We start from the raw sequence: 17,694 nt of genomic DNA, 5'->3' as shown, positions 1-17,694 counted from the left end.
CACTGGAAAGATTCTGCTCAAGTTATTAAGCTTGATTTGCAAGATGATAAAATGGGTTTATTGAGAACAGAACATAATAAAACAGTCTAATTTCCTGACAAGGTGTCTGGCCTGGCAAATTAGAAAAATGTGACTGAGGGACTCTGACTTGACTTAGTAGAGTTTTTGGCGGTGTCTTCCATGACATTCTTAAAAGGAGGGATTCATAAAAGCAGCAATATATATAAACAAGATGATAGTCACCAAAACTTACAATCACTGTATGGAAGAATATAGTTCTCAAAGAGAAATGGTGAATTTATGTCAAACTGGGAAGGTATTTCAACTACAGAAAGACCTGTGAAATATTTTGACTTTTTGAGTATTTGCATACCCAGGCTGTACACCAGTTACAGATGACATGCTGTTGGGACAGCTATCAGCCCTGTGGACATGTTAACTGAGTTTGTGACTCCTCTGAAGTCTGAAAAAAGAGTAAATTGGTATCATACCACCAGTAGGAGATGTTCTTCCCCAGTTAAATTGTCTCATTACCTTTATAAAATATGTGCATTACAGTTGTGAAACATCACAGTTAAATCTAGAGACTACTGATTAATTTCTATAGTCAAACTTGCACTTTTTTTCCACCAGAGAATGAAATACATGTTCTTCGATATCCACTAAAACTTACTTTATCCAAAAGGTCAGTGGCCATGAATAAAGTCTCCAGTCCAGGATATTTGCATATCATTCAATCTGGACTGAGTTTTGTCCTAATTGTTTTTCACTTTTTTCCTAATGCTCAGTGTTCCCTTACAGCATGATTTTAATGGACTGCTCTTCAAATGAAAAGCTATTTCCTATGGGTTTTCTGATGTTTTTTATTCAACCACTTTACATTTAAATATATTATTGAGACCATGAAAACAGCCAATCTACCTCTTTAGCATTCTGCTAGGTAGTTTGAAACAGCTCGTAGCTTGATACTTAACATTAATATGTAGGAGGCCTACAGATGGCTTATTCAAGAACAAATATTCATATCAGAGATGAAAATGAAAGATGGAGCAAGTAGGATGTTAATTTCCCTTCATGGTAGTTTTCCAGAATGCATTCCCAATAACTGTGTAATTCTCAGTGAAATAAAATTGCTTATTTTTCCTGGAGTTTGGGACTAGAAAATTATCAGGGCTTCAAGGCAGTTCAAATGGTTGGTTAACCTGGAAATAAAAAATCAGAAAGCTTCCAGTCTCTCAGCAATTCAGTACCCTGCCAAGAACGTTGGCAGGAAAGAAGGTGGAGAACGAAAGATGTCTTGAAAACACTTTTCACTGGTAACCTGCCTGACTTTTAACCTTGAAATTAATCAAAGTCAACAGCCCTTCATAAGGTACTTTGATTTAAAAAATATACAGCTATAGAATATGTAATTGGAATTTTTCAAAAGAGCAGTAGCTGGCAAGGAACATAGGAAGTCTTCTCATTGCCATTGTGTTCATTGCACTATGCCTTTGTCTGAGACTTCTGATGTACAAGCTGAAGTGAATAGAGAATCAGTTCATCTTAAAGTCTCATTGCCCTTTTCCAGGGGTGAGATCATCTAGGGCTCAGACTCTACTAGAAGCATAATAAGCAGATACAGTACACAGTTCAAAAAATCAGGTGTAAAAGTGAGCCTTCCACAGGCAAGGGAATTATTAAACTAAATGTAGGTGCATTTTTTTTCTTTCTCATGTCCCATATGAATTTTAGAGAATTTGTTAAAAATGGGTGGTTGGGTACTGCTTAGCTCTTCTTCTATACCAGAACTTTTAATGTCAGAAGAATAGCGTAACCTACCATAGTACCGCAGTGGCTGGTGTAAGGAAATAGGATAGAGTAAATTCTCTGGGGCAAGGCAGACTTTATTTTATATGTACTGCGCATGGATCAACAAAGTCAAAACATCTGAGTGCTGAAGAGGAAAGGAATTGTTCAGGTTGATTCAAGGCGGTGCATTTTACGTGAAAAGAGATTTTACTAAGCTTACCTGAAACACTCCTAACAGTGAGGCTGAGTGACTTAGCAGAAATACATTTGAGGAAAACAGGCAGTTCTTTGGATGTATATTTCCTAACTAATTGGAATGAGCAAATGAGCTGGAGGATTAGGTGTGGAAAGCTTGGCTAGGTAGGATTTTACTCAACTATAGCAAGCTAAAAAAGACAAGAAAAGTGTAACCAACTCTCTTTTCCCTCCCTCTCATCTTAGATTTTTTATGAGGCTGAGGGGTTAGTGCCAGGCCAGTTTGGCACACTACACCTTCCCAAACTCCAGTTTCTCTGATCCAACAGATTAAAATGATGGTGGTGTTTTGGGTGAAAGCTTATTTTCCTCCTGTTTTTTTCCTTTCTCTTTTTCCATCCGATTCCTTAAGAGATTAAAAAAAGTCAAACCACCCCTTAAGATCTATTCTGTGTAATAGATTCTGTATGTTAGCTGAGGTTTAAAATAAAATCTCTACAATAGGATTTGCCAAGCTTGCACAAACTCACCTTTGCATTTATGTATAGCACCTTCCAGTTTTAAAATGTGACCATATGACTAAACTGAACAGGACCAAGGATGGCCAATAATCTCACAGTCTTTACCATTTCCTCACAAACTCCACTTTTCTTATTAGATTTAAGGTAGAAACTTCCAAGGCTGTTTTCCCCATCATTCTTTGATGACTGTGCTGCTAGTTTTGCCCCAGAATAAACATATTCCTGGCTTGAAATAACTGGCCTCTTTCCTTAATGTCCATAAGTGACAACTGTATTTGTCAATCAGGGCAAATGACTTCTGTCAGCACCCAAACACTGCTGTATTTTTATGGCTCTGTCACTTCACTGTATTTTACAATGTATGCTCTCTACAAAAATTACCTCAGTTTTCTTGCATTTAAACATTCCTTAGTGGATACTGGTAGTGTAACATTTGGACAACAGTCTCAAGTTTGACAATATATCAAATGCTATTCTTTTAATGAATAACTTTAAAATCTACCTAGCTACAGAGACAAATCTACAGGAAGTTATACATTCACAGGCAGGTCTTGTGATGGAGTACACGTGCCTGGGAGCAAGGGACATACTCTTTGATTTTTCTGCCATGGCATTTATCGTCCCATGTATCATACTGAGTGGCAGTAAGTTCTCAGAGTTAAAGCAAAACCCTGCCATCCATTCCTCACTTGTCAGTGCTGTCTGTCATTCACACTGAAGACAAACAAGGTCATTGTTGTCTCTTTAAAATTTGAAATGACTCAAAAATGTTCAAAAGAATTTGCAGGTCAGAGTCTGCTGAGGAATCACTTGGGAGACATCAGTCTCTAATCTTGATACAAGGCTTCACAGAGCCTCTGGAATATGTAATAGTAATATGAAAGAATATGTTTGTATTCGCAAAATGGAGTAATTAGGACTGATTTCCCCAGTGCCCTGTAGCCTATAAACACGGTAACACACTTTGCATAGTCAAATTCATAAAGATTCAAGTCTGAGAGTTGCTTCTGGAGACAGGGACATTGGCTATCATAACAACAATCCCCCCGAGGGCCTTGGAGGCTTCTCTAGGCTGAGGGAAATGAGCAGTGAGAAGAAGGGTTACTGGCACAGACAAATGAGGTGTTGGTGTCTGAGACAGGATGGGGATGTCCTTTCACAAAACAGGAACCAAACATCTCAGTCAGTCTTTTGGATGTTTAATGTATCACAAGAAGTGTGGTAATAAGGTATTTTCCTTACAGTACTAGCAGCAGGTTAAGGGCTCTGATGTAATGAGCACTGTCAGATTTCACTGTGCTGCTCTGAGATGTTATTCTCCCTATGTGGAGGGAACTTCTGGCAAAGGTGTGGGGAAGGTGCACTGAAATGAGCTCCAGCGGGAAGTCTTGGACAAACCTACTGAAGTCAGTGATTATGGCAAGCACTGTTTCAGCCTCAGCAGAAGAAATACCTAAGGTCCTTTTGCCTTAAAACCCTGGCTGCATCTCTGAGCAACGGCTAGCAGCTTGGCCCAATCTGGCTACTTAGCTTGGGGAATATTTAGGCAACTGCAGTTGTATTAAATTCTCAAGTGTTTCCTTCCCGCTAGTTTTACATTCAAATGGTGCTACTTTTGTAGATAACATTGGCAAGAAGGGAAGAACATCACTTAAGAATGGCACTTCTGGTTGCTATTTTGGGTCAGGGAACATGAGAAAATTGCATCTCTGTAGGCCTGGTTCATCTGCCTCAAGCTTGAGTGGGGTCAGCAATGGACTCTAGCTGCCTAATCCACGCACTGGTCTGCTGAGGATGGAAATCTGCATGTCAGCTTTACAAAGGGATGTTTTGTCAAAGAAATCTGAACAGTGAAGTCCTGAGCCCAGACTTCCTTTTCCTTTCTTTAGAAGGATTTTAGTCACCTTGACCAACAGGTGCAGTGATGTAGTAATAATACAATAAATAGGAAAATAATGTAGGAACCCTGACTGGAACAGACATAAGCTTTTGTGTATGTGAGCAAATATGTATTTCTGAGAATGAAGATGCATGTAGGTGTTCAGATACCTGAAAGCATGCTGGAAATGCTTTCCTGGCTCTTGCATGTATTCACTGGTGGGTCTGTGCATTTACATTTGAAATATCATCAGGAGATTTTAATTCTGGTATTCTTAAAGTGAAATTAATTTATTGATTTGGAACAGCAGTGAGGAGAAGAAGGAAAAAGATGTGAGAGAGAAGACACACAGGAAGAATGTGTTGTTCGGTCCACATCTTCATGTACTGATGTGAGGTACCGCTCGTCTGATGCTGAGTTTGATGATCTGAAGCTGAAGAGTGGATGAAGTATTTGAGATCTGTGCATATCTGCTATGTGTGACATAGCTGTTTTGTGATTATGTCACCATATCACGCCAGTAAGCCAATTTTTGTGATGCGTTGATGTTAATAATCATGCCTGCCAGCACCAACATACTGTGACTAAGCCTCCAACCAAACTCCTAGAGCAAGCACCCATGCATGTAATAACTTCCTACAACATCAGTCATCCTGAAACAAAGAGTCTATCCAACAGTCATTCAAGTGGAAGCTGGCAGAGATGATAGGCTGAGATACACTCTTCAAATTTGCAGAGACACAACTGCAGTCTTAGTTTCAGTTAAAGGTGACAAAATGATCCATAATGCTCTGAGCTAACCAAAAGTGTTTGTGCAAAAGCACACTTAAAGCAAATCAACCTAGTCCAGCCAGAATGTCCCAATGTTGCTACTGTACAGTGTCTGTAATTACACAGAGCTCCTAGTGACCTATGCTTGATCCACAGAAAATCTTGGGAGACATTTCTCTGGGAGATACTGTGCTATCTTAAGCAGCAAACCTACCTGGCACATTCATCAAATGCTATAGTGATTGGTTCAGAAAGGGGGGAGCTGTAGGAATGATGCTGCCTCATTTCATTTTACTACATGAAATTCAGGTCAGAAAAAATAGTGGTTTTTTTCCACACCAGTGCCTGTTCACTTCCACAGATTCATAGAAAATGGTAGCTACAAAAGCCAACAGTCTGGTACTTCTTCCTTCCTTCATTCCTCAGAGTTTGATTCCACCTTGAATAATACAAAAGCTTTAGGAAACTAGCACGTCTTGATGTACAAAGTCTTGGAGTGCCAGAAACTCTATCAAGAATGCCAGAGCACAGTAGGGAAGTATTTCCACTGAATTAAATTAATTGGAAATAAAATGTATGATTAGAATCATAACTAACACACTCTGATAATCTCAAGAAAAGCCTACAGTAGTGATAAGATTAAAGAGGTGACGGGAAAATCAAGTGACACAATTTGTTGCTACTGAAGTTTTAAAATTAGATGGAATCTAATTAGTCCTTCATTGAATGAAAGGTGATGAATTACATATTCTGCTTAATTGCTTGTATTAGGGACAATTACAAGTCAGGAGGGATGTTATCTGCTTTGTCCTGCAGCAATGATAACCTTTTTCTTAAGCAATAACAAAAACTAACTAGTCTCTTTGGTAATCAGTAACTTGTTTTGTAATGTTGTCAAGGTATTCTTGGCACATCAGTTTTAGTATTTTATAATGTGTTGACCTTTCTCTTCAAGGAAGATGAACTCTCATTTTTTCTTCTCATTTATAACAACATGTTTTAGAACATACAGTACTTGCAAGGTGTTCGACAGGGGACCAACTTTTTCTTCTGTGCTCGTTTGGTCCTTACCTAAAGTGGGGGGGGAATCCAGCTGCTACAGAAATACAGGTCCATAGTGATAATGGATTTTTTATTTTTTCCAGTGTTATGAAGATTCATGGTAGAACCTTTTAAACTGAGGCAGTGTTACAGGAGGTGAGTGTCTGCGCTCTGTTCCAGCAGCCTAGACTAACTCCCTGCTACTGCTGCTCAGCTGGTAAAACTAGTTATTACTGTGCTCTGTCCCAGTGAGTGCCACCGGATTAAATATTTCCTGGAAACTCATAGTATCCTTACAGCTTTGCTGACCTGAGAGACTGCAAGCTGGTATGAGCCTGCTCTGCCTGCAGAGTGCACCACAAGGATGCAAGCCAGCTCTAATCTATAATGTAAGTGGCCATGACACCCTGGTATTGATTCTAAGCTGCTAACTCCATGCAAGGCTTATAATATAAAGTTGGGTGTTGTACTACTACCATGGGTTTGTTCATCCTAGAGAAAAGAAGACTATGGAGATGTGGTTTTAAGTGCAGTCTCCAGTGAACTAAGGAGGGGTTATAGTGACGACAGACTCTTCTTAGAAGTATAAAATGAAAGAACAAGGGGCAATGAGCACACATTGCAGCAAGGTGCAAGGGAAATTCCAGTTGGACATAAGAAAAAAAAATTCTTCACCATTAAAGCGGTTCAGCACTGCAAGAGTTGAACAGAAGGTCCTTGGAATCTCCACCCTTGGAGACTTTCTAAGCTAGACTGGACAAGGTGTGAGCAACCTGCTCACAGGTTGGCCCTGTTTGAAACAGGAGTTTGGACTAAAGGACATCACAGGTCTCTTCCAATCTCAACAGCTCAGTGGGAAGGGGGCACATCCTACAGATCCTGATGTTATACATATTCCTTCTTCCTCTGTCTCCTTCTGATGCACTGATTTTTACATAAAAATACATTTTTCATCATTGCAGGATTTAATTTAGAAATTGTTTTGTAATGGTAACTTACTTCTTAAGGGTTGTAACAGTATGAGTGCAAAATACCCTAATCCTAGGGTCCCTACTCCTCAGGGAAACAAATTTGGGAGGAAAAAAATGTTCTTGACCCTCCTGTCATGCCACAGAATTTTGAGCTGGACAGCAAAATAATAAATGGGGTTGCTCTGGTGCATATAGAGCATAGAAGAAGGATGGCTGAAGCTGGTAAAAGAATAATTCTCTTTCAGCTCATCCAAGGAGAGACCTGTTTCATAGCAGACCTTCCTCTTCTCACAATGCTAACTGTTGTTCTGGCATTAGGCTCCCTTTGAAAACATGTAACTGTTTTTTCTGGGTACAATCTAGATGAGTCTGGGAGGTTCTTCTCTTTCCCTGGTAAGACTCAATGTTTCTTTCCTCTTATTCTGTGTGTTACATAGTGCCAGTCTGCAGAGCATCTTATCTTCTGTGTTCTGGTATTTAATCTGCCTTAAGATTCCAAAAGCAGGAGGGAAATGACTGGTAACATGAACTGGAAGACTGTCATTGTCTTTGTAGACCTGAAAGACAATAGTTATGAAAGGGTGAAGACATCAGAGATGTTGCTTTGCTTTATCCAGGGTGTTCCAGACAATGGTGCTCATCTTAAAAGATGTCTGAACCAGCCTTCACAGGATATTCTGTTTTTAAAGAAAAAGCATCCATAACTTAACTTTTAAAATAACTCTGGGTTGCATGTCATATAATTCCAGAGCTAGTGACAAATCATCTTGTAAATGCAGAGCAAACAAGCTGCACAAAGGAGGCAACTAAAGTAATGTTTTTGAGAAGTATTATATTAGCACTAAGAAGAGTCTGAGGATTTTTTTTGTTTATATTTTTGCTAGTTTTTTATTTTTCTTGATGGCTTCAACATTGGAAATGAAAACATTATGAACTGTTTCTATTATCCTGTGAGCCTTTATGTGCACTTTTTATACATACAACAGCAGTTGACTGCAGTGAAGACAGAGGCCCACTCCCTACCCTGTGAAAGAGATGCAGAAACCTATTGATGTGGTGTTGATATTGAAACCCCCTCACCTTTCCCAACACAGGTCAGAAAATGAAGGACTTCAGGGGGAAAAACAAGTCGTCTTTTATTTGAAGCTGATCAAGGTCAGAGAGAGGTATGTGGCTGAAAATCTCTGACAGTCTGGGACTTTGTATCAAAACAATTGTCTGTAAGTAAAATGGTGACAATAATTTTCTGACTTACAAAAATACAATGAAATTGAATACATTTATAATCATGTTCTTTCATTATTTTGGGATGAGGGACAGAAATCTATCAATCAAAAATAACGCAGTCTTAATTTACATTGGCTAATGCATGCTGATATACATGGAGCAAAATTATGCATGTATAGGCATGTCCCCAAGGGAAGAAATGTAAACAGGGACAGCCAAGTATAATGGGGGCTGCTTTTTTACTTGCCAAATTAATATTTAGCTGTTAGAAGACATTAGTCTTATCTGGAGCCAGTGAAATTAATGGCAAGACTTCAGTTGACTTCAGATGGTTTTGGATGCAGACCTGTGTGTTCTGTGATTCATATATCTATTAAAGAATTATGTCAGGTTTTGGCACTTTTACCTCCACACACCTAAGACACTAAAACTGTACTTTGATTTCCAGTCTTTTTTGATTTATACTTGTTACACATCTGTATCATATTAATAGACTGAAATAGCATAGCACTTGCATTCCTCAAAGCCTCTGCAACCCAAAAGTGGTGAAGAATATGCTTTTTACCTGACGTTTGGTCCTAGAGAGCTTTCAGAATAACAGCAAAATTGCTGATAAATGTAATGTTGATCTTGAAATCTTAAACACAGTATATATGAACCATCCACCTTTTCATCTTTAGGAAGATGTGCCTATCTGTATTTTTGCAGTGCAACAGTACTTGGTTTTCAACTCCTTCACTGACATCCTTGGGTACTGCCTCTAGCATTAAAGCACTGGTTGTCAATGAAGATAAATCCTTGAAGGTAGGTGGTGTCATTTTCAGTGCATGGATCCACATTTTCCTATAAACATTTAAGCTTGACTTTTCTTGAACTCCCTTTGTTGATCTACTGTGAAAATAATTCCTTTCTTTCTCCTTTCATTAGATTTTTTTTCCCCATATTTCACTTCCCTCCCCCTTCAGTTGGTTTATTTATTATTATGACAATGATTTCACTGCAATAGGACTCAGATGAGGTTCATCCAACAAGCTGGTTGATGATACCATAGAAAATTGTGCCTACATACATACTGAAGAGTTGCACCTGCCCCAGAGAATTTTTAAAACTTGCATTAAATGGTAGGAGAGAAGGAGGATGAACTGGTTTTATATTAAGCCCATATCTTTGGAAAGTTCTTATCCTATACAGAGGTCACTATTCCTGAATGATTTTTGGCTGTGACAACCCCTCTTGGTAGGTGTGTGACTCCACTACCCAAAGGATGGATTTCATACATGGGTGCAGAAAATCCTTATGGTTGAAAGCCCTTGCTAGAATGTTTTGCTATAGAGTCTGCATACCCCCATGTGCGATTGGACAGGTATTTTCCTTGTATCTGACCTGAATGGTCAAAACTTAAACCAAAATTACCTTTCTCTGGCAGGCTAATCTTGACTGAAATGACCTGCAACACTTTCTCATCCAGGTTTATGTCAGTAAAAATTTCAGATTATAATCCAGTGTTAAATATTCTTCTAAATATATCACTGTCTATAATTACATTTCAATCAGAATAAAGCATCTCACTCCTTAATACTGTGCTCATTATTTACACACTTGATGACTCTTAATGAATTATTGGCAATTAATTAGCTAGCTGATTCAAGGTGTTTTGTTCATTTAAAGTTTTACCTTTTTTCATATATTTAATAACCTGTTCCCTTCAAGAAAAAGCACCAAAATTTGTTTCATTCTAAGCTATATAGGCAGCTGATAACCAAAGACAAGTACTGCTAATGAGTGCCAAATTGCAACAGATTTTTTTTTGTTTGTTACAACACAGACATTTACTGTCTTTTTTTTTTTTTTTTTTGCATTATATATAGTAATTTATGTGATTGGATTTACTATATAAATAAACTTTCTCTGTTTGAGGATCAAAACATATAGTTTCTTCACCTGATTGGACTTCTGAGAACTCTGAGGTATTTCTGTGGATTTTCTCCAACCTTTTGCTAGTATTTTCATATGGCTGGATAAATATATACATATGTATGTGTGTGTTTGTGTGTACATATATGCACAAATATACATAGAAAAATATACACACAAAAATATACACACAGACGTATATATATTTGGATAGTGGCTATCTAATCAGATCAAGTTTTCTTTCAGAAACATCCCTTTTATGACCCTTTTGGTCTGCATCTTCTGAAAACTGCCATCAGCAGAAGTTTTCTGTTCACATCTAGGATGCTAATTGTTGTATCATATTGTGCCAGGCCAAAATGCCAGCCTGGGGACCCTTCTGCTTACAAGCAGATTCTGCGATTGTTGACAAGTTTGGCCTTCCTGGAAACCCCATTGATAGCAGCCACAATAGTTTTAGCCTTAAATTATTTTTGTAGAGTCTTAAATTACTGTTATACTACCCAGCTTAAGACCCAGATAGACTCACAGGTTTGCAGTTCCTGTTTTCTTCAGTTTAGGCTCTTTTCTTTTCCTTCAGCTTTGTTTACTACATGCCAGTATTTAATGTATAATGTTCATTCTACTCCCTATCCTCCTTTCTCCCCTAAAACTTTTTTGAATGACTTGTTTCTGCTTCCATGCCTCTTTTCAGTCAGCATGGCTTCTTCTACATTGCAACCTCATTGTGGCTTTTGGGGAGTAACTGGTAGTGTATCTTGGAACAAGTCTCAGTTTTCACTAACACTTCCTAGCATACGTGTGTGTTCCCAGTTGCTTATGAAAAAAATGGGGTTTGGGGTTTCAGAAAATGGTTATTCTGGAGTCCCAAGCATGTATGTTACAACGGGGCCATGTTTTAGAAATGTAATCATCGTCAGGGGAGCAGCGCAATGGCTGATTTTAGGTGTTGTAATGAACTCTCCTTTGCCTGTCAGTGTGGGATTCAATAAGCAGTTATTTCAAAGTGCAGGACTTTTTATGTCAACATTTACTACTTTTTGAAATGGTACAAAAGCTACGTGAGATCTCTATGGATGTCTCCAGGTTGAGATCAGTTGTGAGAGCACAACCTTTTTCTGTGCATTCTGGTACAGGAAAGTACATCGTGTTAATGTTTAGGAGCAGATCATCTTGTTAGCTAATGAGGTGAGGTGGACAGTAAAGATGCTCTCTGGTTTCCCATGTAATTAATTTATTTAGAAATTTTACCCATGGTCATTAAAGTTCCTGAGATCCTGAATTGTCAATGTCTCTGTAGAAGGGAATGGTATTTTTAGTTTTGAAGTTTCTTTTTCTGCTCCTTATATACATATGGACACTGAAACAGACGTAGATATATACACATGCTCCATCCCACTCTTCTGTTCCAGTGGAACAAGTTTTAACCACCAGTTGTAATGAGCTTCAGGCAACCTCTTTTCTTTTCAGATCTGTCTCCACTGTCTCACTTGTTTTCTCCAAACATTTATTACATAGAGTAGTAAATATCCTTTTCTTTCTGTGTCCCTTTGTACTTGCCATTGTTATGTGCAAATGTGTTGGCATTTTAGTGCAGAAGCTGTGGCCTACATCAACACACATATGGAAAAGAACTGGAGACCCCAGTGGAAGTTGATTGGAAGGCAAAGAAATAGAGTTGCAAAATTCTTCCAGTAAATCTTTTAATCTTAATTCAATCTAATGAATAAAGTTTTTGGTTTTGTTTGGAGGCAAAACTGATGTGTTTTGTGCAGTGCAAATTTGTGCAGCTAGCTCCAAGAACTTGAGTCTGCTGGAAGGACCACACTGTGCAATGCCATATGGAGATAATATCACAGGTCCTAAGAGAGGTGTATTTAGGCTAATTAGCTCATGATGGTACCACTTGGGCTGCAAAACATGCTTCCAGCTTTAGCCATAGCTCTGCTGGTGATCTTTGTCTTGTGCTACGTTTTGCATGTTTTCTGCACACATGCTCAGATGGAAAGCAAACTCCATCAAGAAGTTGCATCTTGTCCAAAGGATCACCAAAGAAAATTGTTTAACTGTGTTTGTCTTTGGTCAAAGCAAAATATATAATGAGAACAGGGCTCAAACCACAAATCAGTATGTCTTTTGGTTTCATCCAAAGCCAAGGATTAGTTTGACTCTGCTGTTTAGTTATCAACAAGATATAGAGGCCTTTTATCCAGAACTCTGTTATATTAAAATGAACTAACTCATTAAGATCTCAAATGGACCTTATCCAAAGGTCAGTATGAATATTTACATGTATTTCAGTGGACTATACTCAAAGTCAGCCAAGAAACATTCATTTAATAGTCTTATGAGTCTTCCTCATCTGAAAAATAGCCTTCTTTTTCCTGCCAGCTTAACTGATCATTACCAGTAAAATGTCAGACATTGGCCACAATAAAGCCAACTGGAGCACAGCTATATTAATTTCTAGCTAAGTAATGTCTTTTTCCTATGTCTTTTCATGCAAATTGTTTTCATTTTAAGATGGTTACAATTTACAATGTTTATTTTATAAATTGCATTAAATGTTGTTTGCTTGTCTAGCAAGAAATCTTTTTCATTTACTTAAGGAGAGGGTGGAGGGAAGTAGTTATGAAAGGGAAATGAAGAGAGGTTGCAGCAGATCCCACTGATAATAAAATTTGGATATTTGAGTGTATGAGTTCCTGTTCCTCCGTAAACCATGAACCACAATCTGTAGTGTGAAGTTGAAATTCCCTGAGAAGTACCAAAGACCTATACCCAGTTTATTACTGTTCTTGTGAAAGACTTCATTGTTTTCCCAGGCTGGGCTCTTGGAGTTGGCATGGATCTGTTCCAAGCAAGTGTCTTGCTTCTGTTTCTGAGTGCCTTATGTCTCTACCCAGTGGCTGTGCTGTGCTACTGCATGACATATTTCATTAAGCAAGAGATGAATTTTAAAATCTGCATCTTTCAGTGGGTTTTTATGACTTTTACATGTACTTTATGTACTTTTTAAAATGACAGGCTTACAACTAAGCACCCTAGGTTTGTGTGGATGTAAGATTAATCCAAACTAATCTCACAAGAATATTTTTAAAGGACTTTGAGACATTGCATTTTACAGACATGATGTTGTATTGAATTGTAATTTGTTGTGGAAGGTGAAGAAAAAAACATCAGCTTTCTGCCTTCTCATATCCACAATGAGATGCAAGGTGTGAGCTGTAGTAATTAGGTTTTCCCAGAATGTTTTAAGAGAACTGAAGAAGTCACTGTTCCCCACACTCAGCTCTTTTTTTGATTACCAGTTGTAGCCTGAGCTGACAGAAGGGAGCATGTCCAGTACTCTGGTTCCTCAATCTCAACCTGGTGCCGTAGCACAGACCATTTATTGCAGAGCTCAGCCCCGACTTCCAGCATACTAGTGAACACATACTTCCTTGATGCTCTGGTTTGGAAGCAGAAGGAGTAACTCAGCACAGAGCAAGGAGACTGCAGTTCCTCCATTTGTATTAAGTAAAGCTTGTGGAGATCTTAAACGCCCTCTTCACACTCAGGATGCACATAGATATCAAGTTAGACCAGGCAGATAGCAGTGCTTCTCACTTCACTTTAGCCATCACCCCAAATCTTGCCTGCTGGACTCTTTCAATCAGGGATGTCAGTGACCAGTAGGGCTTCCTTCCTTGCATTGTACTCTGTGCAGCCAAAACAATATTGATGCGTGTTGTAGCCAAGACTGTTGCACCATTGTAGCTGTCAAATCTGAATTCAGTGCACATCCCTTTTCTCAGGAGCTCTTCTTTCCTCAATAAACAAGAGAAAAGTGAAGCACAACTGTACTCCAGAAAGCACTATCTAGATGGTTTGCAGTTCATCTTGTTAATTCTAGATATCAAAAAATAAACTTAACTTCTCAGTGTAATGTTGGCTATAGGTGCTTGTGCTGATCAAGCTCATTGTGGAAAGACAGTTTCTGAGTCCTGAGCAATTAGCTAACTGAAAAGACCATCCTGCAGCTTGAAAAAAATAAAACCCAAAACCAACCCCAGGATAATGCTTTACTTCTCCATAAATTGGTACCATTTTTCAGTAACAATAGCATTGTATCTTCACTGGAGATGCAACTGAAATAGAGATACTGCGCCATTTTACACGTGTTTCTTGTAAAGTCAGGCTGGACACACAGGTGGGTGCAGAGAGGGAAGACGGGCAGGATCCTTTCTAAATCGAATGTGACATATACCTGCTTAGAACAGAAACCAGTTTAATTAACTAGAGAAAAAGAGAAAAAACAGAGAAATTATTGAGGCAAACAGAACCTGGACTGCAGGGAGATGTTGTGCTCCCTTGCCAAAGGGTAAGTGGTTTAATGCAACTCAGGTGAATGGTCTCCTTACCTAAGTACCATATTTTTTTTTTATGTTCGACACAGTCCCCCACAACATCCTTCTCTCTACATTGGAGATATATGGGTTTGATGGGTGGACTGTTCGATGGATAAGGAATTGGCTGGATGGTTGCATCCAAAGGGTCGTGGTCAATGCCTCGATGTCCACATGGAGACCGGTGACAAGTGGGGTCCCTCAGGGGTCCATACTGGGACCGGTGCTATTTAACATCTTCATCAATGACATAGACAGTGGGATTGAGTGCACCTTCAGCAAGTTTGCAGATGACACCAAGCTGAGTGGTGCGGTTGACACACCAGAAGGATGAGATGTCATCCAAAGGGACCTGGACAAGCTGGAGAGGTGGCCCTCTGTGAACCTCATAAGGTTCAACAAGGCCAGCTGCAAGGTCCTGCACCTGGGTCAGGGCAACCCCCACTATCAATACAGGCTGGGGGATGAAGGGATTGAGAGCAGCCCTGAGGAGAAGGACTTGGGGGTACTGGTAGATGAAAAGCTGGACATGAGTCGGCAATATGCGCTTGCAGCCCAGAAAGCCAACCGTATCCTGGGCTGCATCAAAAGAAGCGTGGCCAGCAGGTTGACAGAGGTGATTCTGCCCCTTTACTCTGCTCTGGTGAGACCTCACCTGGAGCACTGCGTCCAGCTCTGGAGCCCTCAGCACAAGAAGGACATGGACCTGTTGGAGCGGGTCCAGAACAGGGCCACCAAAATGATCCGAGGGCTGGAGTACCTCTCCTATGAGGCCAGGCTGAGAGAGCTGGGATTGTTCAGCCTGGAGAAGAGAAGGCTGCGAGGAGACCTTATTGCAGCCTTTCAGGACTTAAAGGGGTCCTACAGGAAAGATGGGGAGAATCTTTTTAATAAGGCCTGTTGTGACAGGACAAGGAATAATGGATTTAAACTAAAGAAGAATAGATTTAGACTAGACATTAGAAAGAAGTTTTTTACAATGAGGGTGGTGAAGCACTGGAACAGGTTGCCCAGAGAGGTAGTGGAGGCCCCATCCCTGGCAACATTCAAGGTCAGGTTGGACGGGGCTCTGAGCAACCTGATCTGGTTAAAGCTGTCCCTGCTCACTGCAGGGGGGTTGGGCTAGATGACCTCTAAAGGTGCCTTCCAACCCAAAGCATTCTGTGATTCTATGATTCTATGATTTTTGACAGTGATTAGCAGCAGATACTTTGAGAAAAATACAGCAGGGCAAGTATACACTTCTGCTTTTCCACATATACTTCCAGTGATCTGTCTCTAAGGCACCTCCTAAGCCAGAGTTTGGATTTATATCGAGTTTCACAGCTCTTGATGGACTCTTCATCCATGAATTTGTCCAGTCCCTCTGTGAAGCTGTTCATACTGGCTCAGCAGAAGCAACATCCTGTAGTAGGGAATCCTGCAGGCAAAAATAATTTCTTTTGGTTTGTTTTAAATCCATTACCCAATAAAATAAGCTTCTGTGGTAAACTCATGTTCAAAAAAATTAACTTGGTTGCAAAATGAGGTTCTGTGTAGAGAGTATTTCATAACCATCTTCTATGCAGGGAGAGGTTTTGGTTTTCCTAAATGAGTCACTGGACTTATCTAGGAAGGCAAACCCTAGGTTTCTTATTAAAATGACAGAAACAGACATTTCCAGTGCTCTTTTGTATCAGCAGTTCCATGGCAGAGTTTTATGTAACTTAATGCATTCTCTTAACACATGTTGAGATTTTCCCTGTTTCTTGTTAGTCCACAGAGGCTTCTAGGATGAGTAGAACAATTATGCCAGTCCCAGATCACTTACACACATGAGAAATGCTTGAATTCAGCAGTATTTGGCTGAACAGCTGTTAGTCTTAATTGACTTTCTGTTGACAGAAGGTGTATCAATTCCTTACACTTTCTGTTCTTTCACCAAAATAGGCACCAAACTGGGTACTCTTTCTGTTCTTCTCAAGCATGACCACCTTCCAGGGAAAATGCCACAGAAATAATTTCAGGTTTTTTTTCAACTTTCATGTTACAGTACAAAAACATTGCATGGGGAAAAGATCCTTGTATGTGCTAAGAGGAGAAAGATTCCTGTGAAGAGTCAGGAGGGTAATAAACTCCTAGTGATACATAAGGCTAACTTCTGATAGAAAAAAACAAACAAACAAACTTTTTTTGTAGATTCATGTCTTTTTCTCCCCCCACACCTTTCTTCCTCTATTTCACCCGATTTTCTTCTTTCTTACATATTCTCCTCACTTCTGTGATTTTCACCCGCTTCACTTCCCATGTTTCTTTTCTTTCCTTGCCTTTTTCCTAACTCTTTTTTTACCAGAAGCAGACCTGTTGATGACTAGATATCTTCTTATCCAAGAAATGCACTTATTGGTTGCCCTAAGCAGTGGAATGCCTGCTCTAACAGACTGAAATGGTGACCACGACTCTCTAAAAATTCGAGCATGTCTTTGAGTACTTGAGATCATCTTTGTACACATACTTTTAAACTAATATTAATTTACTTGACTCTGTTTCCCTGTATGGATGCAACATATGCACAATGCAAGAATCAATGTGGTGACATCTTATGGCTCACTAATACGAGGCCAATGTTTGTACGTACTGCTTTCTTTCTGACTTTCAAGCTTAATAAAAATGCTTGCATTATAACTCACCTCAGTGAAGTAATTATGTGTAATTGCATAATTACCCGTTACAGCTGTTTGACTTACTGGCACTTATACTAATTAAACTAATGTGATGCACAACCACAAGTTAATTTAAAACAAGGAAACCATAGAACGATCCCTCTTGAGGGTGCCTACATAGGCAGCGGTACTGCAGTTGAACAGAAAGTGAAATGTTGATCCTACATCTTTTCTTGAATCTATTCTACAGTTTACTTTTAACAGGTGACACGGTACAGAATTAAATAATAAAATATGTAATAATCCTAAACAAAACAAAATACAAGGCTCTGGAATGAAAATAAACTCTCTTGC

This window comes from Pelecanus crispus, chromosome 2 (genome assembly GCF_030463565.1).
Source record: "Pelecanus crispus isolate bPelCri1 chromosome 2, bPelCri1.pri, whole genome shotgun sequence".
NCBI lineage: Eukaryota > Metazoa > Chordata > Aves > Pelecaniformes > Pelecanidae > Pelecanus > Pelecanus crispus.
Note: the sequence above shows the minus strand (reverse complement) of the source record.